The sequence below is a fragment of the Marmota flaviventris genome, chromosome 11 (genome assembly GCF_047511675.1).
Source record: "Marmota flaviventris isolate mMarFla1 chromosome 11, mMarFla1.hap1, whole genome shotgun sequence".
Lineage (NCBI taxonomy): Eukaryota > Metazoa > Chordata > Mammalia > Rodentia > Sciuridae > Marmota > Marmota flaviventris.
In genome coordinates this window covers 57,354,612-57,368,782 of record NC_092508.1, presented here as the reverse complement: position 1 = coordinate 57,368,782, position 14,171 = coordinate 57,354,612, and the positions used below count along the sequence as shown (strand labels likewise).

Sequence of the window (14,171 nt, the reverse complement as noted above, 5' to 3'; positions counted from 1 at the left end):
CCAATTAATAAATGGGCAGCTGGGTGTGGTAGCACATGCCTGTAATCCCTGTGGCTTGGGAGGCTGAGACAGGAGGATTTCAAGTACAAAGCCAGCCTCAGCAACAGGGAGGCACTAAAGCAACTTAGTGAGGCCCTGTCTCTAAATAACAAAATGCAAAATAGGGCTGGGGATGTGGCTCAGTGGTTGAGTACCTGAAGTCGATCCCTGGTTAACCAAAAAAAGGGTAAATGAACTACACATATTTCTCAAAAGAGGAAATACAAACAGTCAACAAATATACGGAAAAAAAAGAAGTTCAACATCTTTAGCAATTAGGAAAAAGCAAATCAAATCTACACTAAGATTTCATTTTACTTCAGTTAGAATGGCAACCATCAAAAAAGTACAACAATAATTAAATGCCAAATAAGATGTGGGGAAAAAGAAACACTTTTAACACTGTTGGCGAGATTATAAATTAGTACAACCACTATGGAAATCAGTAGGGGGTTCCTCAAAAATACTAGGAATGGACCCACCATATGCCCCAAGTATACCACACTTCAATATTAATTCTAAAGAATTAAAGTTAGCATACTATAGTGACACATGCATACCCATGTTTATACAGTACAATTCATAATAGCCAAATTATGGAACCAGTCTAGGTGTCTATCAACAGTTGAATGGATAAAGAAAATGTGGTATACATACAAAATGGTATTTTATTTAGCCGTAAAGAAGAATGAAATTATGTTATCTGCAGGAAAATCGATGGAACCTCAGAGCATTATGTTAAACAAAATAAACCATTCAGAAAGTCAAGGGTCATAAATTTTCTCATGTGGAAGCTAGAGAGGAAAAAGAAAAGAAAGAGGTGGTGGTGGTGGTGGTGGTGTCTCATGAAAATTAAAAGAAGACCAGTAGAGTAGAGGAAAAGGACCAGGGGGAGGGAAAGGGGATATCTTGAGAACAATTAAATTATATAGTTACACCATGTGCCTAAGTGCATAAAAATAGGTAAAAATGATTTGCTATTATATATAATTATAATTCACTAATAAAAATATGGAAAAAAGAAATCAATGAGAAATTTTGAAAATTTGAATATGTATTTGTTATAAAGTATGATAAAAGTGATCAATACGATATTTTTATTTAAAACATTAAAATACATTGGATTCAAATAAAATTATATTGAAGGAATGGAAAAAATAACATTTTAATAAGAAAAAAGGAACAATGAAAATTTCCAACTGTTAATTCACATTTTAAAAAAACAATTGTAGTATCAAATCATTATGGCAACTGATATTATAAGAGTGGTGTCTATATCTAGAAAAGCTAGGGATATTGGCCAAATTATGTTGTTTTGTATGCATATAACAACAAATCTCATATTTATGTACAACTATAACGCACCAATAAAAATGTGGAGGAAAAAAATAATAAAATGCATTAGAGTTTTCTTTTTGCAGTATTGGGATTGAATCTAGGGCCCCACATTTGCTACCTCTGAGCTATATCCCCAATCCTTTTGTTATTTTGGGGGACAGATCCTCAACAAATTGCCCAGGCTAGCCTTGAACTTGCAATCTTCTTACCTCTGTTTCTCAAGTATCCAGGAATGCAAGTGTGGACCACTGTGCACAACCAGAATACTTTTCAACTATCCAAACTCAGATGAAAAATTTTAGGAAGCAATTTAGAAATGTACAGGTATAGTTTATGGAATTTCTTTGCAGAATATGTGTATAGTAGAGGTAGAATAGCTCCCATGATGTCCATGCTCTAATTCCAGGAACCTCTGAACAGATTATATTACATGGCAAAAAGAACTTTGTAGATGTACAAGATTACAGATTCTAAAATAGAATATTCTCAGTTATCTAGGTGGACCTGGTCTAGAGCACAGAACTCTGTTGATATGGAGTCAGACATACAAGCAGAAAAAGAAATCAGACAAGTGAGATGCATGAGAGGACTTGATCTGCCACTATTTGAGGAGGGCACATGAACAGTATTTCAGCTTCTAGAAGTAAAGAGCAGGCCTTGGCTGATAACAAGGAAGGGAAGGGGGATGACAGTCCTACAACTGCAAGCATTGGAATTTAGTCAACAACCTGAATGAACTTGGAAGCGAATTCTTCCCTAGAGACTCCAAAAAGGAACATAGCACTGTCAACACATTGATTTTGGTTTTGTAAGACCCTAAGCACAGAATGAAATTCTGTCATTCATGACAACATGGATGGAATTAGAGATCATTAGGAGAGTAAAATAAGACAAACTAAAAAAAAAAAAAAATTACAAGTACCATGTGATCATGCTTTTGTGTAAACAAACAAACAAACAAAACCCAAAAAATCTCCAAACCAATCTCATAGAAGTTGGGAACAAAATGGTGGTTACCAAAGCCTGTAGTGCAGGGTGGAGAGAAGGATGGTGAAAAGTTGATCAATGGGTACTAGTTACAGTTAGTGATAGGAAACTCTTTGTGTGGTACTGCACAGTAGAATGACTACAGGTAATAATTATGTATCTCAAGAAAGGATTTTGAATGTTTTCACCAGGAAGAAAAGATAGATGACCAAGGAGACAGAAATGCTCAACCTGACTTGAATGCTACACAGTGTATGCATATATCAAAATAACACATGGTACGCCATTATTATGCACATTTTTTTTTTAGGTATCAGAAAAAAATAAAAAGATCCCAAGCAGATGACTCAATTGACCTTACCAAGGCTTCTGACCTTGAGTAGCTATAATATGTTTGTATTATTTTAAGATGCTCAGTGTGTGGTAATTTGTGAGGCAGGAATAGAAAATTAATGTAGGAAGATGGACTTGTACTCCACAACTTCAAGGACAGCAGCACCAGAGAGGCTCTGTGCTTGTATGTATATATGTATGTATGTATGCATGTATGTATTTATTTATTGTGGTGCTGGGGATTGAAGCTAGGGCCTCACACATACTGGGCAAGCACTATATAAATGAGCTATACTACAACTTCTTTTATCTTGGTTGAATGCCAAAAAATGCAAGAAATAATCCCAGAGCTCACCTTGGGAACAGCAATATGGTCATAATAGCAAATCTAAACCCAGGAGTTTGAAAACCTATAGTCATGACCTAGAAACATTTCACTCTTCCTTTCAATTATCTTGGACTTCCTATACTAGGGCAATCTAAATAGCATAATTACACTGTGATCCTCTTCAGTAAGAAACAACATGCATTTCAAGGTTGTCAAAAAGAATTAAGGAAAACAATATATGCAATTATTGGTTTATATTAAGTTTTTCTGCAATATTTTTATTTTAGTTTCCTTTCTTCTTTCTTTCATTATTGGGTCCTCTAAAACTGAACTGTACCCCCTGCTCCCTCCTTCCTGCTCTGTTTTTGGTACCAGGGATTGAATCTAGAGGCACTTAACCACTGAATCATATCCCCAGTCTTTTTATTTTGAGAAAGGATCTTGCCACGTTGCTGAGGCAAGTCTTGAATTTGCAATCCTCCTGTCTCAGTCTCATGAGTCACTGGGATTTTAGGCATGTGCTACCATACCTGGCTGGTCTCCCTAAATTTGGAGGCTGGCCTTGAGCTTTTCAATCCTCCCTGCCTCTGCCTCCTGGGTAAATGGGATCACAGGCACAAACCACTACACCAAGCTTACTTTAACTTCAAATGTACATTCTCCTAATGCCTAATTAATACCTAATCTTACTCTCTTTTCATTTTTAAAGCCAGAAACTAGTAACTACATATTATAGCCATAATATATCAATTAAAAAAAATGAATATTTTTAAAACTATATAATATCAAAATCCTCTGTGAAAATTAAACTAATCTTTGACACATTGATTTATTCATAAAATTGATGTTTATTTCATTAATAGAGAGAAATAATACAAATGTTAGAAAAAGTTAAAGCTCATTTTAATGAGGAAAGCACTTTCCACTTTTTCTTCACTCACAGAAGACATGACAGATGTCTTTCACATATATCACAATCCTTAAGAGTATACTAAAGTTTTGATGAAATTTTTCAAAGCTGATGGGACACACAAAAATCATGTCAGACTTCCTGAGACTATATTTGAGTATGTGAATATCCCAATATCTCAAAAACTTTCTTTAATAAAAATAACAGTAGTCCAATTTTTAACTTCATTTTTAAAGTGAGTTGATTATTTTCAGATCTCTAATCCCTGTTTTATGGAAGGTAAGCAAGTTCTTGCTTTACAGTTTAAAATTACAACAGAATAACATTAAAAGCATATAAATACAAAGAACTTACAGATTAAGAGTTATGAATATAAAGTATGAGTGCAAGTCTTACTATATCACTTTAGATTTGGTAATGGAATCAGTCTCATAATGTCCACAGCATACTTTTACCTAAAGGTAGACGAATAAAATATATACCTTTGTTGTGTTTTGCCCTCCCTCACTAAAAACTTAGCTTTTTTGGTAAAAGTAAAAAGAAGCTGGGTGCAGTGGCATACACCTGTAATCCCAGTGGCTTGGGAGGCTGAGGCAGGAGGATTGCAAGCTCAAAGCCAGCCAAAGCAAGGCCCTAAGCAACTCAATGAGACCCTGTCTCTAAACAAAATGCAAAATAGGGCTAGAGAAGTGGCTCAGTGGTCAAGTGCCCGAGTTCAATCCCTGGTACCCCTCAAAAATTAATAAAAAAAATTTAAAAAAGTAAAAAGAAAATAGAAATTCATAATTCACTAAGAACTACAACAATTTATAGTCATCACCACTACTAATAATACATCAATTAAAATTTCTCATTTACAAAGAGAGCACAAACAAGATAAATTACACTTTATATATAATTTCCATCAAAACACTAATAAGCTCACCTGTCTCCCTTCCTCAAAGTATGTCCAAGTTCAAGTAAGTGAAAGTGATATTACTAATAGGAAAAACCCTTAATCCTAATCTATATTTCAACAATCATTAAAATCTGCTTTACAAACAACAAAAGACATCAGTAACTCTCAACACTGTAGATGAGAATTGATAATGTAGTTATATTACTTGAATAATTACTAAGGACTTTAAAAGAACAACCATCAGGACTGTTATTTTAATTCATCATAATCTCCTATGAGGAAGAAATAAAAGGTCTCACTAGATTGTTTATGGTGAAATTGGCCTAGAAGAAAAAAAAATGGATTTTATGGAAATTACAGTATAATTTTATCACCTCAAACATGTGCATGCTAAAATACTAAAAATTTGATATAGAAAAAGTCTGATTTGGGAGAAGGGTCACACATGGAACAAAAAATACATGATACTCTCTTAAATGGATTTATGAAAATTCTAAATTAGTAAATCCCAGTACAAATAAGTTCCTAGGGAAAACCCAACTTTGTTGTCAAAACTACCAAATAGATGGATGGTGTATTATTTTCAAGCAACATCATAAACATCCTTCAAGTGGCTGTACTACATTAGTATTTCTGAATAAACTTCATCAATAATTATTATATTATATGTTGAGTTCTCATTAAGTTCCTGACACAGTTTTAAGCATTCTATAAACATTATCTGAATACTTACAAGGTTTACAGTTAAGTGTTATTCTCCTTAAAGGAAAATGAGGCACAAAAAAAAAGACATAATTTGTCCCACAACATAATACAGCTCCTAAGTAGTAGACTCATGACAATCTGGCTCCTAAAAAAAAATCATCCCCAAATCCTGACTACATACTTACTATGTGCCAGAAGAAGATATCAAAGAAACAAAACCTTAGTCAATTTGGCTACAACACACACAGACTTTATTTGAAGGATTACCTATAGGAAAATGAATTTGTCATTTTGAATCTTAATAATTATCAATAATTATTAATCATGAATTATTAAGATTCAAAATGACAAATTCGTTAAGACAGAAACCCTATGGAACCTATAGTTAAAAGTCTATAATCTTAATACCCTGAATATGCCCGATCTTGTCTGAAATCTATAGTTCAAAAAGCAGAAAAAAAATGAAAAATATTTGTCAAACTACAAAAACATATGGTTGACTAAATAATTTCAAAACTACTAAATAATATAACTTAGTGCCATTAATAATTCCCAATTAAGCAATCACATTTTATTTAATAAGCACAATTCCAAAGTCAGCAAAATTATAGCAAAGCTACTGCATTCATAGTCTGATGACAGTGTAAACTTGGTCAACTCTACTTGGGGAGAAGCAAAAATTTAGCAACTGTCGAAACATTTATATCCTTTCAGCAGTAATCCCATTTGAGATTAGTATCCTATGGAAACAGTTCAAAAGAAGAGAAAGCTACATGAACAGAGCTGTTCAATTTAATGTTATTGAGAGGAATAAAGTACAAACAATTATTTCCCTTTGGGGTCCTTAGAATTGAGGAAATTTTAACAGTAATTTGGCTGTCACATAATCATCAAATATTACAAAGGTTAGAAAAGTAAAATAAACAATATTTATGATATTATAAATTCTGCAAAAACCATATAGTATGTATATGCAAATTAGAAGAAAACAGTAATAATGAAAACAATTATTTGTTAGTATGGTAAAACTGGAGTTGATCTCTAATAACAGTATTCCAATAAATGTTCAATAAACAAAAGGAAACATTAGTGTAAGGAGTAAAATTAAGAAAAAAACAAAGCTAAAATTGGAAGAACAAAGGTATAAATTGGAATACAAAAGATCAGGTTCCACATAGTAAAAAAATTTCAAAAATATTTATAAATTTAAGGCCAATGTTAAGAGATGAAGATAATTATGCAACACCAAATAACTAAAGTTCATTTGGTATTTTGCCAATTACAATTCTCACACTTTATTCAACAATAATAATTATCACACTATATACGGAGTTCTCATTAAATTCCTGACACTATTATAATCATTGTATAAATATTATTTGAATGCTTACAACTGGCTTTCAATTAAGTGTTGTTCTCCTTAGAGGAAATTTTGTTTACATCCCTTTTTGTTGAACAAAAATTCTTAAGTTTTTAAATCACTTTACTACCTTTGCCAAAATGTCATATCCAGCCCCCCAAAATTGCATTTAAGTAAGGAAGACTTTACTACTTTGTTTTCAAGGGATATTTTAATAAGAAAAACAAAGAGAAAGAAATACCAGCTTATAGACATATTTCACAGTAGGAGGAAGAGCTTGAAGAAAAAAATGAGTGGAAATAGCATTTATAGTGGAATTGTTTACCTGATCTAGCAATTCAATTTAGTAGCAAACAACATAAATCATTGAAACTATTGTTATTTAAAATACAAAAATTCAGGTAAAAAAATGTAGATGATTTCTTGAGAGTAAATGCTAGTTATAAGTAGAAGGTATTTGATGGATAGAATGTATTTTTTAAACAATACTCACATAGTTTCCAAATTCTGAATACTAATAAAAGCGCCCTTCCAATTATTTGTTAAAGAGTGACATAACCTTTTCTACCATTAATTTAGTTTAAAAATACGAAAATAGAAAATACTCCAAACAAAAAAAGTTACAGGAATTTCTGGGTTACATATTTAATAAGAGAATAATATAATGCCCTTAATACAAAATGAACTTTTTTCATAAGGTATTTAAACAAGAATGACAGGAAATGCAATCAGATCTACAGAAGGTATTATGTACCTTAAACATACACAAAAGTTCCTGAAGATCCTTAACTGATAATTAAAATACAAAACACCTAAGTTCTAAACTACCACACTATTATATTAAAAATAATTTTAAAAAACTCAACAGCAGTAACATCCTCAAAGCAAGAAGAAACATGTCTTAGGAGGACAGCATAACACATCACTTGTAAATCCGGAAGAGTCTTAGGAGTTATTTTACAAAAACTATTACTCGATTATCAATAGCCTTAAAGATACATGAACTGTCTTAATTCTTGACGTGAATGGTGACCATTTTTTAAAAAAACAAACTTGTTTAAAAATGATCATTACTGGTAATGGCAACGCTGATGGTTAAAGTCTTCAAACACAACAAAAAGTGTGCTCAGAAGAAGTCAGTGTGTGTTCTGATTTCAAGTATACATAACACGCATGTATTATGACTGTCTCCATAATGTATAATCCCTAAGAAATTATTAGCTTTCACATTATAATTAGGGATTAGTCAATAAGGCCTAAGGTTCATCAGGAGTATTTCCTTTTATTTCAATGTATTCATGATAGTTTTGCTATTGACCTCATCAGTTTCAAGACTCGCCAGTAAGGAAAGACAATGTTATACTACCTAGAGGCACAAAATACTCAGCTCCTCCTCCTCTTCCTAGCTTCGGTTCAACGAGCAAGCATGGAAAACATATATACATACACACACACACACACACACACACACGTACACACAATCCCTGGGTCCTGGTCCCTAAGGCATTGATAAAAAGCACAGATAATTTCCCTACAGAAGCTCTGCAGTTCACTCTTGCAGGTAAAAAATAGGAGAAAATACTAGAGTCAATCTGCACCCACACTTCAGCCCCGCCCCACCTGGAAAAAGTGGGGGATGGCGGGAGAGTGAGGGTGGCAGAAAGGACAGAAAAGGCCGAGGGCTTCAGCTTCTAGGTTCTCCATACCATCCGTGACACCAGTTTCCCCCGAAATCTGGGACCCAGACCTTTTTCCACCAGCGCCTCCCAATCTTCCCAAGCCATCACCAACAGGGTCCTTCAACCGCCTGAATCCTGGGTGGGGAGACCACAGTGGGCCCTTTGCCTGCCCAATCCAAGGATTGAGGAGGGGGATCTCCTTGTGTACTGGACGGATCCGTTGTGCACCCAGGGACCTCTAAAGTGACCACAGGAGGAGACGGTAAATCGAAGGGAGGGGTCTTAAGAGGAGCCGTTATTCCTTTTTCCTCTTCGTTAGGAAAGCGCGCGAGAGGGAGGGGCCGGAACATCGAGAGCCAGTTACCTAGCGGTCCGGTCCCGCCGCTCAGGCTCCTACAGCAGACAACGCGCGCCGCTGAGGTAGCGGCACTTTCACCACTGCCCCAAGGGGTGGGATCGCGGCAGCAGCGCCCGAGGGGATGAGAAGCGGGGGGTGGGGACTACGGTGAGCGACGTCGCCATGTTAGCGCCTTCTTTCTCCGTATCCCTACAGTCTCCAGTCCTGCGGCCCTCTCCCCATTACTACTCACCTTTCCAGGTCACTTATTCATGATCCTTTCCGTCACCCGGGAGCCCAGAGCGCAGCCGTGTTTACAAACTACCCCTGGAGGAAAGGGCTGAACCACACTTTAAAGGCCACGGGCTCCCACAGGCTTCCGTCCTCTCTCGCGAGAACGGACTGACAACCCGTCTCTCCGCCCTACTCCCGGCATCCCCCCTTTCTTCTCGCGCCCCTCCCCTCCACGCACACGCCCCTTCTTGCCTTTCCTCAGAGGGAGTGCCTCCGGGTCAGGTGATTCCGTCAGGCTTAGGGACGGGGGCGGGTCCTCCGGAAGGCGGGTATGGAGAGGGCGGGAACCAAAGAATACTTGGACGCTGCTGAATGGACAAGCAGCCTGAAGGGCGGGAAGCTGCTCTGAAGGGGGAGGGAACAGAGGGCCGAAGGAGCTTAGTCTGAAGCCAGGGGGCTGCGGAACACTGTGATTGGCAGCCAGCCAGAGGCTGCGTGGTGCCGGGGCGCGGGAGGAGGTGGCTGTGGAGGGCACCGGAGGAAGTTCGCGGTGAGGGAAAGAAAGGTGAACTCTGGAAAGGCTGCAAGTGACTGCAGTGAAGGCACGAAGTGTCCTCCAAGCCCATCCCTGAGACTTGGGTATTAACGTTTCTTGTCACTTCCCAGCCTTTTCTAGGGATATGGGTAAAATGTAAGGGGGCGCGCCCCTAAACCCACCCCAGGCTACCCGGAATCTTGAGATGGGACGCTTCTGTTAAACTGTTTTGGGAGGGCCGGTTTTGCCAGTAATCCCCACACCCCAACAAAAGAAAAACCGAAACCGACACGTCTAAAAAAAGAAGAAAAAAAGATCAGTTCTAAGTAGAACAGAAAAAACTGTTGTTCTAAATTGGTTTTGCTCAAATTTTACTAAGCTAAAACTGGTCCTGATTCTTAGGAGTTTTTCCCAGCATCAAGTGCGGTGTATGATATTAGCATATGATTAGGCTTGGTACCATAATTTAAAACAATGCAACAACCTATTTCTGAGACAATACTTTATATAATGGTGTGTCCTACTTTGTCAATCATCTTTTATTTGGTTATAGATAAAATATATCCATTTCAGTAATGATCATGTCAATCTTTTATAATTTAAGTAATCTCATTGATGATTTAAAGAGAACCAAAGAACACCACATTAGAATATCGCACAAAAATGGCACTCTTCCAACATATTATTCTCCTGCTTGGTAGGTTGTTGCAATGCCTAAGAAATGTCTGGTAAATTTGAAAATAATTTTTTAAAAAATGGACCAGAAAGATCATTTGATTAATGTTACAGGACAAAAGAGCATCTTTACAACTCGATTTGACACAGGTATACTCCTAAAAGCACAGAAAAAGTATGCTGTTGAAAAATATTTCTTAATATTGCTTTATGATTCTCTATACAAATTAAAGATCTCAGAGTTAATTGTAGGGATATTGGTTGTTCAACAAATAGGCACAAATTGAAAAATGTGATTGGGAACACTGAAAATTTGCAATAATGATTAAAAAAAAACCCCAAGCTTTTTTCAATGCCTTGTTTTTTCCATTTGTTAAAAGTTGATTTCTAGCTTATAACAGAATTATTATTACCTAGTCACAAAATGCACTCTCAGTCTTTCCACATCAAAGTGAAACAAATTGTTAGAAGAGTTTGGGGAAGAGTATTTAAGAGTTAATGAACCTGTAGTTCAATAATGATATCTGGCATGAAAGTGAAATTCTAATGGCATTGGACCTTTTAATAGGTTTCTGGCTTGTATACATGTATGTGAGCCAATTCAATCTTCTTTTAAAACCAATTTTAATTACTCGGGAAATATGAAAGAAGCCAAATTATTAACACTGTTTAGTTCTTAAAATTAAAGCACCATCCTATAATATCAGTAACATTGCAGTAGTGTTAGTGTAGTATAACACTAATTGTATCAGCAAAACATCATCTGCTCAGATTACGTATGGTGAAAATGATAAACAAAAATATGTGATTGACAGATCACAAATAGTTAGGTATAGAAAACATTCACTCAAATGGTGCTTCTCTCCATCTGACAAAATATCTGAGGAAAAAGAACTATAAATGTTAAGGCATTTCAAAAAAGCTTTGAATCAATTAGAGTAGTTTTTAAATAAAAGTATTTTTCCATTTGTATATATTAAAAATTTTGAACTAGTTTTTCCAGTTTGATTTATTTTCATTTTCAGTTGGCAATACTGCTTATCTTTAACTTTTTCTCCTTATTCCTCCTTCTTCAGTCTGCAAATAGTTAATTATCCACACAATGCACTAGATATTGTTGTGTTTGTTTTGGGTACTGGGTATTGAACCCAGAGGTGCTCAATCACTGAGCCACATCTCCAGCCCTTTTTTTTTTTTATTTTTTATTTTGAGACAGGGTCTCACTGAGTTGCTGAGGCTGGCCTTGAACTTTCGATCCTCCAGCCTCAGTCTCCCAAGTTGCTGAGATTACAGGTGTGCACCACCATGCACATAACTTTTAAAGTTAATATTTTTGCAGTCAGGGGATTGAACCCATGGCCTATGCATCCAAGGCAAATACACTGCTTCTGCGATATATCCCAAGCCCTCAAGAAACATGTTTTAAAAAATTATTTTGTGCTGGCATGCCTGTAATCCCAGCAGCTCACGAGGCTGAAGCAAGAGGATCACAAATTCAAGGCGAGCCTCAGCAAAAGTGAGGCACTCACGTCACTGAGGTGAGACCCTGTCTCTAAATAAAATACACAATAGGGCTGGAAATGTGGTTCAGTTTTTTTGTGCCCCTGAGTTCAATCTGGTACCAAAAAAAAAAAAAAAAAAAATTCTTTTGGGAGAAGAATCATTTATTAATATGAATAGTACTCTGATCTATTTTGAAAATTCAGTTTTAGCTATGTTTTAAAGAGAAATATGCTTAAAGTGAGAAGAAATAAAGGTGTTGAGGGAAAAACGTGGAAACTATGCAAGAATGTTATTTGTATGAATTAGCAACCTGGCAGTTAGCAAAGTGACTCACTTTAGCTACATACTTCTAGCTAAATTCCTATAGTTTTTCTACAAAGAGAAAAGCTAGATGAATGTACTCATTTCTGATCCCATTAACCTGTACAGCTCAGTAATCCAAATCCTCATAAAATTCTTCTTTTCAAATTTTCTTTCTTAGTTCCTCATCTTCAATATCCCCAATAGTCCTAAAGTTCTCTGAAATCTTCTGTTTACAAATGCAGAAAACTTCTGGGCTCCTTTGGTTGTCTAATGGTTCCATAAATGCATCCACCCAGTTTATTTTTAGGAGAATTAGTGAAGATCTGTTGAATTTCCTTTAAGAACCCGGCATGAAATGATGCTCAGTGTATACATATGTATTTCATTTTATGTCATGTCCTCTATGTTCATGCTTTCTATTTTTCTTATTTGGTGTCCTGATAAAAGTGTACAGATCTTTCTGAAATATAATTATGTGAGTGTATATTGATAGCCTCTTTTGTAAGTGCCTCAGGACATTGTTTTTCTCATGGATGTTCCAGATGTCAGAGCTTACATCTATTAGTAATTGCAAAATGTATATATAAACAACAAAAAGTTTTGTAACAAAAGTAAAATTCATGATTTATGGATAAAACTAGTATCCCTTAGATACAAAGAAGGCTGTTTGAAGAAAACTCATTTCAATCATGAAAATGTTCACTTCTAAATACCGTAAGAGCTCATGGTTGCTTCTAAATGCTCTCAGAACCTTCCAAATACCATGGAACGGGGCATTTCAACCTTAATTGTAAGTATGACAGGGCTGTCAATCCATTAATCTATTATTGCTCATTAAAATTCTACTAAAAACCTGCCAATGTACATATAGGAGGAGAAATCATTAATTTATAAAACACAGTATCTGTTTATCTGCAACTAAACAAAACAAAAATACTCCAGGGCCTCTTGTGTCTGCCTTGTACAACTAGTCTCAGGTTCAGAGAAAGAATCTCCACATTTTTATGGTATCCTCAAGATGTAATCCCATGCAGTGGATTGGCTGGGATTTTACCAGTGGGATCAAGACAAGTGTATGTGATGTGATATGAAAGAGTTGGACTCCTCACTTGATAATGGAGAGATGAGATGTGAACTATGTGGTCCAAAACATTTCAGTTGATTTTTTGGTGGCTTCTACATCATAACAGATTTTCTTTTCTTACCCTAACAGCCCAATGTGTTTTCTTGCACATTGCTGAAATTGCTGAAGTGGCCTGTTTCAGTTACTTCTCAGCACCTGGCCTTACTGTGGTTTTTTTATTCAGAACATTTCAAGTACAGGGATATCCACTCTCCAACCTAAATCATTGTTTCTCAAAATAGTTTATAATGAATGGTGTGTGGCATTGTGGAGAAAAAAAAAATAAAGAACTGTGTTTATCTTCAAATCTTAACAGTTAGCTTATAAGACCAGAATGGAATTTAAGGGTCTTGTTTTCATCCTTGATAACAGTGTCCCCTTTCACTGCTCATATAACTCACCAGAAAGAGAGGTTGTCATTATATTCTGCTCCCCACACATTCTTAAGTTGTCAATAAAAGCAGATGGCTGTAGCTCAGTGTTAAAAGCGCTTTCCTTGCATGTGTGAGGCACTGGGTTTGATCCTCAGCACCACATAAAAATAAATAAATAAAGGTATTGTGTCCACAAAAAAATTTAAAAAATTAAAATAAAAGCAGATGGAACCATTCCTAGTATAGTGTGTTCTGGCATTCCACTGTCTACCTTCATGGTTGTCCATAAGAAGTCTATCACCGTAAGGCCCATTATAACAAAATCATGAATTCTTATTGCAGAAACCAAGGGAGTCTCTCTGGTCATATGGGTCAGACCCTCCTTGGACTAACACACTACTCAGTTATCTTGTGTTGGACACAACCTCTGAGATGAACTGTCAACTGAATATCTCTTTACTCATAAAGCATCAATGTTTATTGAGCATGAGCATTCCAGGCACTGCTCCT

General features: G+C 36.0%; 1 protein-coding gene across 1 annotated transcript in view; it reads right to left on the bottom strand.

The window, feature by feature from the left end:
* Window positions 1-9,337, bottom strand: part of Atf2 (activating transcription factor 2) — a 109,494-nt gene extending 100,157 nt beyond the window's left edge. Inside the window, exon 1 of the mRNA XM_071619048.1 lies at window positions 9,168-9,337. The gene's annotated coding sequence lies outside the window, so the exon portion shown is untranslated. The remainder of the gene's footprint in view (window positions 1-9,167) is intronic.
* Between the last annotated feature and the right edge of the window lie 4,834 nt (window positions 9,338-14,171).